Genomic DNA, 21,768 nt, shown 5'->3' on the forward strand with positions numbered 1-21,768 from the left:
CAAAGCTGGAGGCATCACGCTACCTGACTTCAAACTATACTACAAGGCTACAGTAACCAAAACAGCATGGTACTGGTACCAAAACAGATATATAGATGAATGGAACAGAACAGAGGCCTCAGAAATAATGCCACACATCTACAACCATCTGATCTTTGACAAACGTGACAAAAACAAGCAATGGGAAAAGGATTCCCTATTTAATAAATAGTGTTGGGAAAACTGACTAGCCATATGCAGAAAACTGAAACTGGACCCCTTCCTTACACCTTATACAATAATTAACTTAAGATGGATTAAAGACTTAAACATAAGACCTAAAACCATAAAAACCCTAGAAGAAAACCTAGGCAGTACCATTCAGGACATAGGAATGAGCAAAGACTTCATGACTAAAACACCAAAAGCAATGGCAACCAAAGCCAAAACTGACAAACGGGATTTAATTAAACTAAAGAGCTTCTGCACAGCAAAAGAAACTATCATCAGAGTGAACAGGCAACCTACAGAATGGGAGGAAATTTTTGCAAAATATTCATCTGATAAAGGGCTAATATCCAGATCTACAAGAAACTTAAACAAATTTGCAAGGGAAAAAAGAAACCTCATCAAAAAGTTGGCGAAGTATATGCACAGACACTTCTAAAAAGAAGACATTTATGTGGCCAACAAACATACGGAAAAAAACTCATCACCACTGTTCGTTAGAGAAATTCAAATCGAAACCACAATGAGATACCATCTCATGCCAGTTAGAATGGCGATCATTAAAAAGGAAACAACAGGTGCTGGAGAGGATGTGGAGCAATAGGAACACTTTTACACTGCTGGTGGGAATGTAAATAAGTTCAACCATTGCGGAAGACAGTGTGGCGATTCCTCAAGGATACAGAATCAGAAATACCATTTGACCCAGCAATCCCATTACTGGGTATATACCCAAAGGATTATAAATCATTCTACTGTAAAGACACATACACACATGTCTATTGCAGCACTGTTCACAATAGCACAGACTTGGAACCAACCGAAATGGCCATCAATGATAGACTGGATAAAGAAAATGTGGCACATATACACCATGGAATACTATACAGCCATAAAAAAGGATGAGTTCATGTCCTTTACAGGGACATGGATGAAGCTGGAAACCATCATTCTCAGCAAACTAACAGGAACAGAAAACCAAACACTGCATATTCTCACTCATAAGTGGGAGCTGAATAATGAGAACACATGGACACAGGGAGGGGAATATCATACTCCAGGGCCTGTTGTAGTCTGGGGGACTAGAGGAGGGATAGCATTAGGAGAAATACCTAATGTAGATGACGAATTGACAGATGCAGCTAACCACTGTGGCACAAGTATACTTATGTAACAAACCTGCATGTTCTGCACATGTATCCCAGAACTTAAAGTATAATAAAAAAAAAAAAAAAGGAAAGAAAAAAAAGAGTATAAGGAACAGACAGTTATTTTTTGTTAAGCAAGTAACTCTCAGAAAGGTGCTATGTGGGGAAATGCTAAAATAGAGGACACTCAGTCTAAACACTAAGTAAAAGAAAAACATAAGAAATAAAACAGAATGAACAGCTATAAACATGCTGAACTTTTAAGATCTGAGTTTCATATTTAATTCAGTTTGCCACTATGTGGTTAAGTGAAAATGGACTTTCAAAGCAAGCTTTTTCTTCTGCCAATTTGTCAAATCATGTTAAAATACAGATGATGTGTATAAACAAACAAAAAAAATCTGGGCCAGGTGTGGTGGTTCACACCTGTAATCCTAGCTTTTTGAGAGGTTGAGGTGGAAGGAATGCTTAAACTCAGGAGTTGGGAGACCAGCCAGCAAAACGTAACAATATGGTATCTCTATTCAAATTTTTATTTAAATTAGGTAGGCATGGTGGTGGGCCTGTAGTCCCACCTACTCAGGAGGCTGAGGTGAGAGGATCACTTCAGCCCAGGAGATTGAGGCTGCAGTGAGCTATAAATGTGCCATTGCATTACAGCCTGGGTGACAGAGTGAGGCCTTGTCTCAAAAATAAATAAAATAAGATCTGTATTCTGATTGTAAAGGTAACATATACACAAAAAATCAGGGGTAAAAAATGTGGAATACCAAAAAACAAATAAACAAATTAAATAATCTATTATAAACTATACCAGCCAGAGAAAGCTATTATTACAAATTTTGCTTGCAAAATTGATACCAATTCTGGGGATTCTAGGAAGAGAAAACAATTGCAAAGGTGCAGAGGAAGGAAATCATGAGACTTTCAAGAATCTGAAAATAGAAACTTGGAATAAAAACCTGGGAGGACAGGGAAATAGAAGAAGATGAAGCTTCAGTTGATCATAAACCACATCTTCCAGTTGTAGATCCATAAAATGTGGTTACCATGGGTAGGTTAATTTTATCCATGCTTTACTAGCTGCTTCCTTTATCAGCAAACCGTCATTGGTTCATGAAGACTGCCCCTCTGCAGACCTCGCCTTATGATGGCCTTCTCCTCTTGGCAGGAAAGGAAAAGTGATGTGTGTGTGTACATGTATAGTATAGTATATTTTTAAAAATAACTTCCTAGTTTCTCTAATTAAATAGAAATGATTGAAAATAAAATATTGTTTAATAAAATTTGTAAGTGGATTATTAGTTGGCATAAATTTTTGTATGTTTTTCCTAAATGTAAAATAATTTTCTCATTTGAATTAAAACATTTTAGAAAACAAATGTAGTCTCATACTTTGATTCTTTGTTCTGTACTTGTTTTATAGAATGGTTTATATGAGAATAATATATTCTATATTCTATAAAATAATGAATAGCTTATATCAATTGTTGAATAGCTTATATCTCTTATTCTTGTATTATTTTCATATAATCTATTCTATAAAAATCATACTTTTATTTTTTGTTCCATACTTGTTTTATAAGATAGATTATATGAGAATAATATAAATCCTTAATAATTTTCTCGAAGGAAGAATAAATCATAAATAACACCTTATGACAGCTAGAAGTAGGAAATAAATCTTAAATTAACCATGTTAACATTTAAGTAAAAATCAGCATGTCTCAGCCAACTATAATATATATATTTTGAATGCTAATTGATTATTGTGAGTTTAACTTAAAGTATGCAGTCTAATACTTTCAAAGGAAGGAAATTAAAGCATTTAAGGAAGCTAAATTAAGCTTTTTATTGTTGTAAACCTCATATATATATAATAGATGTTTTATTTTTCTTACAAAACAAAGATAATCTCCTGTGCTAGTGAATAGGTAAGAAAATAAAACAATAGGCCTGATTATCTCTAAGGTCCTTTCAAATTCTAAAGGAAAATTTTTAAACCTATAGACTGCTAAGAACTAATTTCAGAACAATAAAGCCGTTAATTCATACTATGTATAAAAACACATAGACACAGATTTAAGAATATAAAAATTATTATACTATTTCTTCTCGAAACATTTTTATTTGTGAAACAAAATGTTTTTAAGTTAAAAAGGCAGAAAACTAGAATTCTTTCATGAAAAAAAACCACATCATTTTCTCAAGATGACACTTCGAGAAATTTAGTGCTTGTTTTTTGAAAGACTGACCCTCCCTAACCCCAAACCCCAGTTCTAAGGGCACAGAGAAGAAAAAGACAAAGGAAGCTATTATTGTGAATTGTAAGGGAACCAGTCAGGCTGGTTTAGGAAATGGACTTTAGGGATCTTTCAATATAGTTCATTCTAGTCCACCACCCAGGCTACAGGGCTGAAGGAGAGATACAGATTAATAGTTTTTTTTTTTTTTTTTCAATATGAGAGTCCATGTTAAACCATTTTCTGTCTTCTTAGATCCACAGTCTTAGCAAATTTGTTAGAAGAATGTGCAAAAATGTAAATAAGTAATTTACAAAAGAAAAAATGCCACTAGTCAATAAATTTGTGAAAAATATGCTCAATCTCCTAATTATCAAAGGACCAACCATTGAAAACCAGTTACCATAACTCACCAACTAAATGAAGCAACAAAATTTTTTTAATGAAACAATTCTAATGTAGATAAAAGTAAAATTGGTTCTATCTGTTTAAATTAAATTTAACCTTAAGCTGACTCCTTACATATTTTATGTTTGACCTAAAGTTTTCTCCATACATAGTGAACTGTAACCTAACTGGATGAATAGACTGTAACTTATTCCTATAACAAGTAGCCAAGTCTCAGCCAATCACCGCATCTGAGTTTCAGCCAATCACAGGTGGTCAACTCTTCAAGCCCTATTCAAATTCAAACACCCAGCTGTAACCAATCCAGCTGTTTCTGTTCCTCACTTCCATTTTCTGCATATCACCTTCTTTTTTCTGTCCATCCATAAGCTTAACTGACCATGTGTCATCCAGGAATCGCTCTCAACATATTCTGTTTTGGGGGCTACCCAATTCATGATTCATTATTTGCTCAGTTAAACTCTGGTACTTCAATTTGTCCAAAGCTTTTCTTCTAACTTATCATACTTATATACTGGAACACTGGAAAAATGCTATGGAAAAGCAATCTGGTTCAAAAAAAAAAAAAAAAGAGTCAAAAACCTATTCATGCTTTTGGGACACTAATCCATCTTCTGAGTATAACTTTTAAAATAATAAAACAGTATAGGAGAAAGTATCTTTCCATGAATATAGTCACGTCAGAGTAATTTATAACAGCAAAATGTCAAATGCAACCTCAATGTTCCATTAGAAGGAAATAGATAAATTAAGGCACATATATTCAATGAAAACATGAGAGAGAAAGGCGTATTCTAAAAGCCTAAAACTCATATCCTATGAATCTATAAACATGAGCATAATTTACAAGGGTGAATTTTTACGTGGGTATTATGACAAAAATAAAATTAATTCAATAAGAAAAAAAAAAAACCAGATTACTCTAAGTATCTATGCCAATCATTTGCTTAGATTAGCTGATCTTAGATCCAATCCCTGCCTCTCCTTGGTTCTATTCTATACAGCAGGGAACTACATTTTTCTGTTTCCCCTGGTCTCTGGGCTTCCAGTAGTTTTGACCAATGAATGCTATTAGTAAAAGGATGGAGGGTAGGAGGAGGGGAGAAGTCAGATTATTTCTTCTCTCTTGTCTTTGTTTCCCATAGTGTCTCCAGCAGTAGCTCCATCTCATTTGTGACTAAAGCTTATTCAGACAGTCCCCTCCGTGGTTCCAGCTTTTTGCCACATGACCTCAGCTCCCTGGTTTCAGTAACATTGCCTCCTGCCAGCAGCTTCCTGCTGTTGCCATTCCCTGGGATGAGTCACTATTCCTGGTTTGGCTTCTAGAGCTTTCATCACCTATATAATTTAATATCCTGTATTAAATTATCCCTGCTTGAAGTATTTAGAATGGTTCCTATTTTCTGAAAGGACCCTGAATGCTAGAGTATCTCCAATTAATGTAAAAGGGACTGTATTAATCTGTTCTCACGCTGCTATAAAGAACTGTCCAAGGCTGGATAATTTATAAAGCAAAGAGATTTAATTGACTCACAGTTCCACATGGCTGGGAAGGCCTCAGGGAACTTACAATCCTAGTGGAAGGGGAAGCAAACATGTCCTTCTTCACATGGTGGCAGGAGAGACAAGTGCAGAGCGAAGCAGGGAAAGCCCCTTATAAAACCATCAGATCTCATGAGAACTCATTCACTATCAGGAGAACAGCATGGGGGAACCGGCCTCATGATCTAATCACCTCCCACAAGGTCCGTCCCGCAACCGCAACATGTGGGGATTACAGTTTGGAGTACAATTCAAGATGAGATTTGGGTGGGGACACAGAGCCAGACCATATCAGGGACAAAGATCATTGATGACAAATACATTGAGAGACTTGTTGAATAGCTTATATCACTGTGCATACGCACCTGATTTTCATGGGAACTTGGCTTTCAAGGAGCCCAACCTCAACAATGTAGCAGTCTCCTAGATCTCTTATTTGTGCTGTTTCAAGATTTGAAAGAAACTAGTGCACCCTCTAAATGAAGGGTTACACTTTCTAGAGAGTTTTCTTCCAGTCATTGAGTACTTGAGAGTGGTCAACAACAAACAGCAAAACTCTGCGCTAAAAATACGTTTAAATGTTAAATTCTAGGGGAGTTACTAGGAATGCACATACAGTAACATTGCTACCTTGAGACAATACTGATCAAATGAGTTTTACCTTGCAAGCAGTTTTTCAAATTTTAAATGAGTGTTAACTCATGAGTCAATTTAATGGGTCATGACCATTATTAATTGAATTAATGGGATTAAATTTATTAAATTTAAAAATAAATTATAATAGAATTTAAGAAAAATACCAAGGTGTAATGCTTTTAAGAGGGTAAGATTCATAACATAAACTCTTGTCTCTGTTATACAGTACATGTGTATGTGTGATTGTGGGTGCATGTGAATTGAGTTGTAATGAAAAATCTGTATCTATATGCAGATCAAGGTAAAAAAAATTTTTGAAAGCCATCATACTAGTACTTTGCCTAAACTTAAAGATATAAAGTGAATACAAAACACCTCAAGGTTTTCTCTAAGTGAGGTAAGTTAAAGAAAAATGTCTTCATTTGTTGCACAATGCTAGTGTGTTGAATATAAAAATAAGAGAATATGATCAGCAGAACTTGGCAGATTACCCACAATCACTGATGCTAATTGTTAGGAACTGAATGTGTGCCCCCAAAATTATGTTGAAGGCCTAACCTCCAACATGACTATATTTGAAGACAGGACCTTTAGGGAGGTAATTAGGGTTACATGAGGTCATAAGTGTGGGGCCTTAATTTGACAGGACTGGTGTCCTCATAAGAGAAAGAGACATAAGGAGTGTGTGCACACAGAGGAAAAGCTGTGTAAGGACACAGCAATATGGTGGCCATCTGCAAGCTAAGAGAAGCCTTGCCAGAAAGCATCCCTGCTGGCACCCTGATCATGGACTTCTAGCTTCCAGAAATGTGAAAAACTTAATTTCTATTGTTAAAACCAGCAGTCTGTGGTCTTTTGTTATAGCAGCCTGAGCAGAGTAATTATCCCACATCTTTCTCTAAATCTGTTGCAGCCACTCATACACGAACAAATTCTTACAGAGTTTAAAATAAGTATGGGCAACTGGAGAGATATAGTATAAATTAGCATTTATATAAGACTACACTTAGTATATCTGAGTTGGATATATAATGGTAACATAAAATACATAAAAAATCATTTAATTTCAGATAGATTAATATTTTTTCTATAAAACTTGTTCACTTTTTTGCTAATATAAAGCATATATAACTAACTACATTATCAGGTGATCGGTTGATATTAAACATGTAATTTAGAGGTACACTGCTAAACTTTTGATGTGACTTTCTGTCCTTTTTATAAATTATAGCCGCCCCTCTTTAATTTTTATGATTGCTAAAGAAAAAGATTAACTGCTGAAATGTTAGGAAATATGTATAAGAAAGAATACAAACAAATCCAAACAATGATTTTGAAACTAAATTTTTTTTTTGTGACCAATAATAATTCTAAGATGACTTTAGAAGTGACCCTTGAAATTGATGGGCTACAACTACCTCTGGGGAAAAATCAAATTATTACTAAACATGTATTTTTTGATTCAATGTAAAAGCAACATAAAAACCTTGGAATGGCTTTACAAGAGAAATGTGTTCAGAAAACTCAAAAGAGTACAAATTTGATTCCAAATTTTAATGTAACATATAACTCTGTATACCTCAGACATAATAGTTTAGATTTCTAAAAATACCAGAGTAACTGTGTTATGTTTATAATTACTCCTTTGGTACCAAAATAAGATACATGATATAGTAAAACATTGAAAAATGGTATGTAAACTGTTGCTTGTGGACACATAAGGGCAGCATAGTGTAAATGGTGGTTCAGACAGTCTGGCTCCAGAGGCCATGCTTTTAAATCAACTCTGCATTTTACTAGTTGTGGGACCTTGTGAAAATAACCTAATTTCTCTATACTTCAGTTCTTTACCTGTACAATGGGATGACAACAGTTCACACATCATTGGGTTGTTAATGTGTGCTCTAGGAGTTGATATTATGATAATGTTTCCCACACACTAAGCACTTTATAAATGTTAAAGACAGACATACATAAAGGCTGAGAAAAAAAATGCTTAACTCTTATCTCCTTAAGTATAGTTTTTTCCTTTGCCTTTTTACTTACTTCTGCTTTGCTTCATCCTTATAGAGATATCTTTCATGGTGGAAAGATGAAATAATAAAAGGCTTCATAACAGACAAATTTCTAGGATACTAATATCCTCTGCACTCTTAAATTCTGATCTGCTTATGTGAAATTTCCAAGTTGATGAGCCATTTACAGTAAAAAGAGAAACTGTGACAGCTTTCATATGGTACAAAAACATTTTGATGTTGGTTCCTAATGTTTGTTTTGTTTATTAGGTAAATGAGGGAGATATCATGCTAGGTATTCAATAGGTACAGTTATTCTTAAGCTACTTATCTCTAAAATATATTTTTTAAGTGAGATACATTGTGCTTGCCTGGGGAGAATTAAGTCTCTTCAGATTGAAAGCAGCTGGACTAACTGACTTTCAAAATCTAAATTTGTTTTATTCAGAAACATATAGGAAAGAGTGAAATGAACACCATCCCCCAAAAGGTATTATACTCAAGAATAAAACTATTCAGGGAAATTCAAACTACCTTATCTGAAAGAAAAGCATGAATCAATTTAAAACTGAGAATCAATTTTTAAAAGTTTATGTGGGTCTGTAAGTAAAAGAAGCAAAAAGTTCATCAATAGAAACCAGTCACTGTAAATAGCAACCTGGAGCTCTGAAATGTCAATTTCACACTGCACTAAGCATATCCCACCAAACATGACCAATCTGCTGTTAGGAAAAATATCAACACCTGCTACTACATTCCTTGAAGTAGTAATAGGTCAGACACATGAACCAGGTCAGGTACAAAACTGCATCCACTTAGACCTATCTACCCAGGAATCATTTTCCATTTATTTTAAGTGCTTATCACTTTTAAATCAGATGTGTTAATGAACCCAGAACAAATAACTAACTCCAAATAAACTGTAGTTTGGTTTGGTATAATTAAATGCTAAGAATATCCTTACAAAGCTTTGGGGAGAAACTAAATGAGTTAGAATATATTCATTTAGAATTTCAGGCTGATGGCCAAAATATATAACCTATTGTTATAATCTGCCACTCATATGCCTCCTTCAGTTAGGTGCCCAATCTGAATCATTTATTAGGTAATAAAAATTATGCAAGGGAAGACTGACTATTTTCCATATGAGAAGTTCCTTTGGAACTTCTTGAAATCTGGCCTGAGGGACTGAGGATTCACACACTTCCAATCTGACAACAAAGCCAAAAAATGTGTTGCTGTGTCACTCAAAACCTCTAAGGAATTTTCTCCCTTTGGGAGAGTTGGGGTGGGGAGACCTATGAATATCCAGTCCCTCCCTGAGAAGAGAAAATGAGGGATGTCAGTAATGAGCAAATAAAAAGCAGCTCTAGAAATAGAATTTTCAAATTCAAGCAGATTTTATTGAGGATGACAAGCTACACAGACACAAAAATGTGGCTTCGATTTAAGGCACAGAAAGGTTAATGAGCCCTTGACAACTACAGATAATTTTCTCTTTCTGTTTTTTTGTTAAGTTTCTTTCCATAATATATCCCTACATTACTACATCCCAGAAGTAAATAGCAATACAAGCCAGTAAGTCAACTTCATGGAAATGCCAGGTTTTTATTATATTAAGAAAAAAAATGATGGTCAAGGAGGAGTCAGTAAAAAATGCTGTAGTCCTTATGTGAAAGACAACAGGCAGAGTCAAATAAAGGTTTGCAGAATCAAGAAGTCAAATACTATAATAAATACAGTAAATTTAGTAAACGGAGTCACAGCCTTCTCAAGAATTGTCAAGTAAGATAATTCTACTATTTTAATAGACAAACCACTGGTCTCCGATACTCATACTCTAGAATGTCACTTACCAATGTCCATAGGGCCAGATAATTAATAGATTGTAACAGTATTGATGCCTCTGTTCTCTCCAAAAGCTGTTTTTAGAAAATTACATTTACAAGTATATTGAGTCCAAGTGGTGGAAGCCTGTAATCCTGGCACTTTGGGAGGCCGAGGCAGTTGGATCACTTGAGGTTAGGAGTTCGAGACCAGCCTGGCCAATATGATGAAACTTCATCTTTACTAAAAATACAAAAATTAGTTAGACATGGTTGCAAGTGTCTACAATCCCAGCTACTTTGGAGGCTGAGGTAGCAGAATTACTTGAACCCAGGAGGCTGGGGTTCCAGTGAGCCAAGACTACACCACTGCATTCCAGCCTGAGTGACAGAGCAAGACTCCATCTCGGAAAAAAAAAAAAAAAAAATTTAAAAAGTATAATGAGATATACAAAATTATTAGAGGTTCTTTGTCCAGGAGTTCTGAGATCATGGAAAATGGTTTTGATATCAAAAGAAAACAGTGCCCCATAACACCTCCCACTTAAAAAACACTGTAAAGTTTGGCTTTAATTATTTAAAAAATAGATTATAACATTAAAGCTTCTCAGTGAGCTGTTCTCAACTGTACCAATCCATCAATAGCTGGCATTACTTCGTAAACTATTTTTCTGACATTCACTTGAAATTCCCTTTCCACATTCATTCTCTCTAGTCCATTTTCATTTATGCTGTTCCCTCTCACTAAGATACTTTACATTCTTCTTTCTTTTTAATCTAAGGTTTACTTTGATTCAAGGCCAAATTCAAGACCTGGTTGACCTGCTTGGACCCTTTCCCAACCAAGAATCAATCCCCCTCCTTTCTGGCCTTTCACAGCATCTACCGCCTCTGTCTTTCCAACTTAGCAATCCCTTAACAAACAGATAAATTATGTTTTTAAAATGCAATGCAGTTGGTAAAATCTAGCTGGTAAGATCAAAGTCTCATAGAAAAGAGAGGATTAAGAGAAAAAATTATGCTTTTAAGCATGTTTTCTTAAAAAGAAAAGTTTTAAAAGGCATCTATTCCAAAACAATATAGATTTATTGAAGTTACCTGCTCCCACAGGCTTCCAAATAGAAAACCCTGCAGCTGAAGCAGATTCTCCCACAGTTCAATATTAGGGGGCTTTATCTCTTGTCCTTGAGGTAGCCCTTATGGACTTGGAATTCACTACATTTTATACTTGAATTCTCTCTTTTTTTTTTTTGCCTATTTTTTTTTTTTTTTTCTCAAATCTTAGCCAAATGTTCATGTCATTAACTGATCAAATTACTAGGCTGCATAAGGCATAGTTTTTTGGACTGGTCTCCTAAACACTGCAAAGGTAGAAAACACATAGGTTTCCTGTCTGTGCACTGCTTCTCAGATCCAATGAGCCAGCCCACTAAAGAGGACTGGAAAATAACTAACAATTTTGTATTGCTTTAGGTCACAATTATATAAGACTGAATTTTCTTGAAACACTGGCTTTGAGGAACTAATGTACTGTATTTTATTTCACTAGCTATTCCATTAAAAAAATGAGTGTCATTGTATTCTATTAATCAAAAAGTCCATTTTTTTGTTTAAGTCCACATGGATATTTACAGATATTCTAATTTTGGTAAAAATTTTTAAAAATCAGATCTTAGAGATAATTAAAAATTTTAAATTTATTTTCCTCCTTTGATGACTCATGGTGGTCACATTCAATATTATAGTTTATAACTCCAATTGCCTCCCGTACTATTTTCCCCTACAATTCATTCATTATTTCATTTCAGTATTCATTAAATCTCTGCCTTATTTGTGCTGGTGACTCAGCTAGGCATAAAAGTTACAAACATGAACAGTTGATGCCCTCCAGGAGCTCAGTTTGTACAAGGAGGATCCAGTTGGTAAGGGCATCTCCTTTATTGAAACTAAACACAACAACTAACATCCTCCAGGAGTAAGAGACAACTGGACCAACAGCCTCCACTTAGTCTCTTGAGCTTCATCTCTCAAACTGGGTTCACTTGAACTATCATCACCACCTTCATGCTGCCCCCTAGAGGTAGGTTATTCTTTTAATAATAATAATAATAATAATAATAATAATAATAATAAATATTCCTGGGAATTCTGTCAGCACAATGTAGAGAGGCTGACATTTTAAAAAAGGCTTTTCTAAATAGTTAAGGTAGAATAAATAGGAAATTAATAAAGATATAACAAATAACATGTAGCCTAAATAAATTCTGAGATTTCTGATTTTACCATTACTAGCTGACTTATAGAGCTTAGGCTCTATGTTGTTTAACCTGAGACTGTCATACTCTTAAGAACTAACAGAAGCTGCCTACTTCTGCTATAGTTGTCTGTATACAAAGTGGAACTAAAACACAAAACCTGTGGAATGTCTCAGCTTTAAGAAGAACATGTTGCTAACTGAAATTTAAAAAGCAAATTATATTCTGCAGAAATATCTTTAGCAAATAAAGATTAACATATTTATTTTGTTAAAGAATTCAAGGTGACAAGAAAAATGATAAGTCAGATATTAAACAAAATACCTGCAAATATCCAACCTTGTGATGATAAAATAATGCAAAATAAAACAATGAGTTTTCCCTATCAGCCTGTAAAACTTACAAAAAGTTGAATGAATTAATGTCACTGAAGGTGGAGTGAAGCAGAGGTTATTTAACATTGCTGATGGTAAAATAAACTAGTTAAGCCCTACTGGAAATCAGTTTAGCAATATGTAATATTAGTAGCAAAAATTTCACATCCTTTAACCCTATTACCGCCCTTCCAGAGTGTATGAGGTCATTCTTGCACTACTATAAAGAAATACCTGAGAATGGGTAATTCATAAGAAAAGAGATTTAATTGGCTTGCAGCTCTGCAGGCTGTACAGGAAGCATAGCGGCATCTGCCTCTGGGGAGGCCTCAGGAAGCTTCCATTTATGGCAGAAAGCAAAGGGGAGGCAGGCACATTACATGACGAGAATGGGAGCAAGAGAGAGTGAGTGACGGGAGGCACATTACATGACGAGAACGGGAGCAAGACAGAGTGAGTGACGGGAGAGGTGCTACACACTTTTAAACCACCAAATCTCGTGAGAACTCACTAATGTGAAGACAGCACCAAGACATGAGGGATCTGCCCCTATGACCCAAACACCTCCCACCAGGCCCCACCTCCAGCATTGGGGATTACAATTCAACATGAGATCTGGACAGGGACAAATATTCAAAAAACTATATCACAGGGAATAACTGAAAGTATAGAAAAAGCTATGTGTAGGATGTTTTCACTGTAGTGTTACCTGTGGTAATGATAAGTTGAGGGCAACTTTATATTCAGCTGCCGTTAATTCAGCAAAATACATCAAATCTGTTTGGTGAGATATTATGGAACCATTAAAAATCAGCATTTATATTAGGGGTACTTGTATTATGTTTCAAAGTTTTAAAATTAATTATTTTAAAAGCAAACACTATAGACATGTGAAGTAGCTGAATTCTTTGATACTTTGACATTAAATGGCAAGTTCTATCTCACTGTATAATAAAAAGAAAGTATAGTAGGAACATGTCTAAAGGCCTAGTAAAAGCATTTGTAAAGGTACAATATATTTTGGCTAATTAGTTTACTGCTTTTTAAAAAGGAGGAAATGGTTCATTTATACTGAAATAGTCTTTTTTTGACTATAACCTTTATATTCTATAGGCACTCAAACCTAACAATGGCTTCCTTGTAATACACAATCAAGGGAATGTATCTCCTTGTGAAATAGGTTGGGTACAATGTAGCATTTACAATTAAATATAATAATCACAATTGTAGCAGAAAAGCTCAGCTGACATTGATGATTTCTACTTTTTGATACAGAGATATAAAAGATCTTAGCAAGAACCTATATAACACAAGCTATATAAGAAAGGATGAAGAGACCCCAGAATGCAAAAAGAACATTTGTGTGAGAAATACACAAAATTTGCTGTTCACAAGTAAAATCTTTGATTTCAGAGTGAGTGTTTTGGCCAATGATTTCCAGAATGTGAGCAGAGTTTGAAGAGATGCTTCATAGTCTCCACACATAGGAACATTCAATAAATGTAAAATTACTTGATATAATTGGCCAGATGGTATTAACAGATTAGTGAAAACAATAAGGTAGGAAAATGTTAAAAGGAAACATTTCAACAACAATGGGTAGAATTCATTTTGAGAATGGGAAATGCTTAATACATTGAAGAGTTTTATATGCTGCTTTTAATCAAATGAATTAATCAAATTTTAAGCCTCTTAAGCAATGACTCTAATAAAGGGTTATTGTAATTCTTCCCCCTGTCTAAGATAATCACCTTAAACAGCAATTTTCTATAACAGGTATGGTCACTGAAAGTAATTTTCAGAGAATTATAGTACAAACTGAAATAAGTTATGCGGGACAAACTACTCTTCCAAAATGCTGCCTCTAATATGGCCAAACTCCAGCCCCTTAGGTTAATACATTTCAAATTTTATTAATTTTGTAGGCAATAGCAATGCTGATCAGTGTAACTTCACACACAACAAGCGATTTGCATAGATGCTATAAGTGGTGACTGTGACATAATTATGAACTATAATGCATGTAGAGCTAGAGTTCTCAACTCCGCTGATTGACGGACAGTGTGTCTTAATTGTAAATTACACAATGCATGTTACTTACTCTCAGGAGGTACCTCAAATTTTTTGATTTTAGGTGATTTCTAATGTCTCTCCTGGCTCTGAATTTCCACAACTACTCTGTCAGATATCTGCAAGAGTATTTACCCTTTCAATTTAACCTGCTTTCTGCTTTGAAGGTTGGTCTGCATGGGCTACTCAAGTGGCTTCCTTGCCCTCTCGCATACCGATGGTTTTGGTCAGTGAAAATCTGTGAAATAATAAGATATATAATATATATATATACACACACACACACATACACATATATGTATGTGTATATATGTATATACGTGTGTGTGTGTGTGTGTAGGTCTCTGCTACCAGTCCCTGACACAAATTTCCAAAATTCCTTGGGATTTTCAAGGTGATAGGAGTGTCTTGCGTTCTAATGAGACAACTCTTCGGTGGACTTCTGAACAAGGGGTAGTCACCAGAAAGACCAAGACATGATTCTAATCTGAGAACTTCAGACCCAGCTCCCATTCTCTGGAGAGGGGAGAGCGGATGGAAATTGAATTAATAATCAATCATGTTTATGTGGTTAAACCCTCCATAAAAATCCCTGAAGCAGGGGGTTCTGAGAACTTCTACATTGGTGAACACAGCCATGTGCCAGAAGGGTGGCACACCTCAACTCCACAGGGACAGAAACTCCTGTGCTCAGGACCTTTCCAGACCTTGCCCTGTGTATTTCTTCATCTGTTGTTCATCTGTATCCTTTATTACATCTTTTATTAATAAACCAGTAAATGTAATTCAAGTGTTTCCCTGAATTATGTGAGCTATTCTTGAAAATTAGTTGAATCTTAGGAGGGTGTCATGGGAACCATGGCCAGTGGTGGGAACCATGTGATATGGGTACATGTCACAACCTAGACCTTGTGATTGGCATCTGAAATAGGGGGCAGTTTTGTGGAACTGAGCCTTTAACATGTGAGATCTAACACTATCTCCAGGTAGACGATGTCAGAATTGAATTGGAGGATACCCTGCTCTTTTCTGCTGGAGAATTTCTTGATGTGTGCGGAAATCCCTTCATGCATTCAGTATCAGAAGTAATGTGTTGCGTTAGAGTATGAAAAACACTTTGGTTTTTCCTCTATCTCAAAGAAGTCACAGCAGGAGATCAGATAGTAAAGGAGATATAGGTCAGGGAATTTATTCCTCTGGCTCTTATGCCTGAGAATCACCTTGAGCTCCCTCCTTCCCTCCCTCCCTGCCTCCTTCCCTTCCTTCTTTCCTTCCTAGACAGGGTGTCACTCCGTTGCCCTCATTCTCTCATTGCCTCCCTCCCTTCCTCCCGCCTTTCCTTCCTTCCTTCCTTCCTTCCCTTCCCTCCCTCCCTCCCTCCCTCCCTTCCTTCCTTCCTCCCTTCCTCCCTCCCTCCCTCCTTCCCTCCTTCCCTCCTTCCTTCCTTCCTTCCCAGGATCTCACTCTGTTACCCAAGCTGTGTGCAGTGGTGTGATCCCTACCACACCAGTTAGTTTTTTTTTTTTTTTTTTGGAGAAATGAGGTCTCACTATGTTGCTCAGGCTGGTCTTGAACTCCTGGACACAAGTGATCCTCCTGTCTCAGCCTCCCAAAGTGCTAGCATTACAGGAATGAACCACTGCAACCACTGCACCCAGTCAGAAAGCAACTTTCTAAGTCATTTTCTGTAATATTGCCTTTTACAGTCAAGTTTTCTCTCCTTTTCTTGTTTTGCTGAAAAATATCAAAATGTGAATTATTTCCCTAGGACATGGAAGTATTGGGTCAATAAAGTTATTAAAAAGGGGTGGGGCATGACCCTATTTCTAGCCCCTCCAAACATTTTAATGTCTTGCTTATTAGAGTGCACACTGCCACAAAAATACTTTTGCTTTCTCATTTCAACAGACAAGTCAGAGTAAAACCTTCATATAAAATAATTTGTTTTTAAGATAAGGAGTTGTCCTGGGAATTAAGACTTTGCCCTAGTTTTAGAAAATACTTGCTGTGTAATCATATGCAAGATTTATATTTTTTCCTAGGAAGCATATGTTTGCATTTTTGTGTACAGAACAGAGTCAACTTTCAAATGTGACTACAAATTTCAACATAAAAATACATTTAACAATGTTCCCCAAATAAGCATACAAAATTCACATCTATAAACATTATACTATGGATAACTAACATTGTATATTTATGCCATTTAAATAATAATGGTTGTCTATTTATGACTACATTTTTGCCCTATAGTTAAGGATAACTTTTTTCCCCTTCTTCTGATGATTCAATCTTAGACAACTGTACTGTTTAAGTGCCTGTGAGCTATTGTTATTACATAGCTATTAAGGAAATTTCTTTGCTTCAGTTATCTCTCCAATGTGAGTTGGCCTAATTAAATAAAAATAATGAATGGGCTTGGGTGCTAAGAGGAGCTGGTTCAAAGCATGGAATAAAATAGTTCCTTGTATAGTTGAGCTGATATTTATCATAACTGTCTGGAATAGCACAGAGAATGCCAATTTCAATTGTAATGAACAGTACTAATTAGTTCCCATTAGCAGAAAAACAGGGATCCACATCATTAGTTTTCCCTCCAACTCCTATAAGCATTAGGATTTAAAAAAAAATTCTGGAAAGTTTAGCAATGTCAAAAATTTTTAAGCTTAAAAACAATATTACTGTGAGATATTTAAAAGAATTCTGGAAAGGTAATACAAGAGATAAATTATTCAAGAAAATGCCTTTTTGCAAATGTACAAAATGGAATTAATAAAGAGCCAGTTTCTCATTAATTATAAACAGAAATAAACTTCAGGGTTTTCAGAGCAGGTATGTATAGTTTATGTATAAATTATAGTCATCCATCAATATCAGTGAAGGATTGATTCTATGACCTCCCACAGATACTAAAATCTATGAATGCTCAAGTCCCTGATACAAACGGCATAATATCTGCACATAACCTATGCACATCCTCCCATATACTGTCATCTCTAGATTACTTGTAATACCTAATACAATGTAAATGCTATGTAAATAGTTCTACTGTATTATTTAGGGCATCATGACAAGAAAAAAGTCTGTACATGTTCAGTACAGATGCAGATGTTTTTCAAATATTTTAAATCCCAGGTTGGTTCATGAATACATCCAACTGCATGTATAATTTATATATAGCTACAAATAACTCTGTGAATGTTTGCCATTGTTCATTCTTTTATCTTTATTAGAAATCGTGCTGAAAGCTGGAACTAAATGCTTTACTGCAACTATCTTTGTTTTAGAGAAAACGTTCTTTCCTGTCCCTCATTGCTTCTGGATGACTCTCAACAGTAAGTTTTGTTCTACTTAAAGTGGTTTCTTGCTAAAAGTTTACCCATTAATAATTTATGTCAAATATTTACAAATTTTCATCTAAAGCTGCCTCATTCTAAAACACCACAGCCTTTTATTATGGCATCCAGGATTTGTGATCAATGGAAAAACTCATAAAGAAAAAAATATAAAGTGCTTAGGAAAAGTCTTATCTTGAAGTGGGTACATATTTCTACCCTAAGATAATGCAGATGCTGCTATAAACATAGTAGAACTGGGAATTGCTCCAGATAAATTCACCAGGAAGTCTTGTCTTGCTAAATTAAAATGGCCCCACACAACTACATTTCAATACTAACTGAAGAGAGAATTGAACCCTTGGCTGGTAAAGGCTTTCAGAAACAAGCATTTCATTATTCACATAAATCCTGTTTTAACCTTTGAAGCAAAAAGATCTCTGAAACATATTAATACTTAAAAATAGTAAGTACTATTAACACTTAAGTGTACTTCTGAATGGATACTTTGAAGTTTCTTACCAGTAAACTCATAATATCTCTAAAATAAACCACAATAATTTTCAAACTTGCGTAGTGCTATGACAAACAACTTAGTGAAGTCAAAACCAAACCCAAATCTCCTTGATTATTCAATAAACATTCAATTTGTTCATTTCCCATAGACAAAAAAAAAATCCCAGTTTTTATACCCTACATATGACCTAAATAAAATAAACCTCAGATAAATTTGTATGATCACATAGATGTTTCCTCACATCAAATAACTGTATTTTGTTTTAAGAAGCAATACTTCTAGAAGATTGTATGTAATATACCATTGATATTGGCCATTAAAACCTTTACTGATAATCAGTCATTATGGTCTCTCTAAAGTACTTAAAAACATGGTCTATAAATAGGGTTCTTGAAGTCTAACCCTACAGAAGAGGACAAAGCATAACATAATACTGAGAAGAATTACAGCAAATCTAACTCCAAGAAGAAAAAAGACTTTTAACCTTTCTCTTTTAATCACATGCTACAGTTAGTATACGTAAAACAAAAAAACAAACAAACAAACAAAAAAAAAGCATTGTATTTTCCTAAGAAGACAATCTGGCTTCATGGCTCAAAAAAGAAAAAGAGAGAGAGAAACCCAGTGAGCCATACAATATGTGGCAATGAGGCACTAAAGCTGTGAGCCCATTTTACCAATGCTGTCCTAGCTAAAGAATTGCTGTCTCTATGTTAGATACAGGGCATGTGCCTATTTTTGTTGAGGACTCTAAAGTATAAAACTTGAATTTAATCTTGCTACTCTTTCAGGCCTTGCTTACAGCAAAGTAGTTCCATGGGATTTAGGTAACAGTATAATGTTATACAACTGTGCCCTCTACATATCTAAGCTAAACTTAAAGTTCAAAACGATCTCATTCACTCAGTCATTTTTACAGTCAAAATTTTTTGATTGGAAATGTATAATTGAAATTGGATACTATTAAGCTTTCAGTATGAAAGAATTTCCCCTACTTCTCCTTCTCCATGAACATAACATCTATAACACCATAACATCCTTGAAGTTTTCAGGGAGCCTAGGGTAAACTATCAGCCAGGCTTAGTTATTGAACTACTCCTAGACTATATTAATCACTGTTCTGAAAAAATGTTGATAAAGAAACTCAAATTATGCTACGTCAATTTGACTTTATCCATTTCTCTGTGAGTTTAGGAATAGCAACTTAAGTCTGACTGTCTGTCAAAGGTAAAAGTCAAAGCTTACCTGTGTATACTAGTACTGCATTGCTATTAATTACAAAGAAAATATATTCAGATGTCTTTGCAGCTCTTGTCTTGTATTAAACTATCATTTGATTTACACCATCTCCCCAATTTTTCTGTTTGAAAAAAGGTGAGCTGAGAAGTATTTCAATATTCTTAATTTTCCTGATTTTTCCAAATATTTCTGCTTAAATTATTTTTAACTTTTTTATTTTGAAACGTTTATAGACTCACAGGGAGTTGCAATAATAGTATAAGACTCCCATGAACTCCTTACCCAGCTTCTCCAATGGTGACATCTTAAATAATTTTAGTACAATAACAAAACTAGGAAATCATTATTAGTACAATACTGTTAACTACAGACCTTAGTTCTCACAAGTTTTTACATGTACGCACTTGTCAGTATACGTATCCTTTTATGCAACTTGATTCCATGTATAAAGTTGTGTAACAAACCCCTCTCCACAAGGAGGCACCTTGCTACCGCCATTCTTGATCCCTGTCAAATATTAATCTATTCTCCATCTTTTTAGTTTTATCATTTTGATAATGTTATATAAAGGCAAATATACAGTATAGGTAACCTTTTCAGACTTTTTTTTCATTAAGCACAATGCCCTTGAGATCCATCCAACTTGTTGCAAGTATTAATAGTCCATTGTTTTTTATTGCTGAATAGTATTCCATTGCACAGATATACCAGAATCATTCACCTATTGAACGATATTTGGGTTATTTCCAGTTAGGGGGCCACGAAGAATAATATTGCTATAAACATTCTTGTGCAGATTTTCATGTTAATATAAGTTGTTATTTCTCTGGAATTAATCCCCAAAAGTGCAATTACTGAGTCTTATGGTAGTTGCATGTTCAGTTTTGTAAGAAACTGACAAACTATTTTCTAGAGTGGCTGTACCATTTTACATTCCTACCAGCAATGTATGCGTGATCCAGTTTCTCTGCATCCTTGTCAGCATTCAGTGTTGTTACTTTTCAATTCTAGACATTCTGATAGGTGTGTAGTAATATCTCATTATAGTTTAAATTTACATTTTCCTCATATTAATTGCGAAAAGAGAAGAAATTTTCATATATGCATGTGCCATCTTATATGCTCTTTGGTGAAATGTCTGTTCACGTCTTTTGCCCATTTTATAATTGGACTTTTATTTATTTAACTGTTGAGATTTGAGAACTCTTTATATATTCTGATCCAAGTTCTTTGTCGAATTTGTGAATATTTGTGGTTTGCAAATATTTTCTTCCAGTCTATAGCTTGTTTTATCATTCTTTTAATAGTCTTTGGCAGGGCAAAGGTTTTTAATTTTGATGAAGTCCCATTTATCAATTTTTATAAAATAGATCATGCTCTTGGTGTCACATATAAGAACATATTGCTTACTCTTTGCTTAGGTCCCAAAGCATTTTGTGTATATTTTCTTCTAAAGCTTTATAGTTTAAAATTTTATATTTAATTCCATGATCTATTTTGGGTTAACTTTTATATAAGGTGTGCAATTTAGGTAGAGTTTTTTTTTTTTTTTTTTTTGCCTATGGATATCCAATTGTAGAGCAATGGTTATTGAAAAGACTATCCTTCTTCCATTGAGTTGCTTTTATACCTTTTATGCTTCTCTATTCTGTTTTATTGTTTTATTGTTCTATATGTCTATCTCTCCAATTACTATAGCTATGTAGTAAGTCTTAACACTGACTAGAGTGATTCTGTTGTTCTTTTTCAAATTGTTTTTTCTATATAAAATTTAGAATAAGCTTGTCTACAGCCACAAAAAGTCTTCAGATTTTGATAAAAATTATGTTGTACCTACAGATACATTTCAGGAGAATTTAATTAAATTATTTTTTGTGTCACTTCATGTGAAATTTTTAAGAACCTTTTAAAATTTAAATAATAAAATATATTATTATCAAACAATTATAAAAT

General features: G+C 34.6%; 1 protein-coding gene across 1 annotated transcript in view; it reads right to left on the reverse strand.

Annotated features, from left to right (window-relative positions):
• Window positions 1–21,768, reverse strand: part of GSTCD (glutathione S-transferase, C-terminal domain containing) — a 142,935-nt gene that overhangs the window by 88,127 nt on the left and 33,040 nt on the right. The window lies entirely within an intron of this gene.

The sequence above is a fragment of the Mandrillus leucophaeus genome, unplaced genomic scaffold (assembly GCF_000951045.1).
Source record: "Mandrillus leucophaeus isolate KB7577 unplaced genomic scaffold, Mleu.le_1.0 Scaffold756, whole genome shotgun sequence".
Taxonomy (NCBI): domain Eukaryota; kingdom Metazoa; phylum Chordata; class Mammalia; order Primates; family Cercopithecidae; genus Mandrillus; species Mandrillus leucophaeus.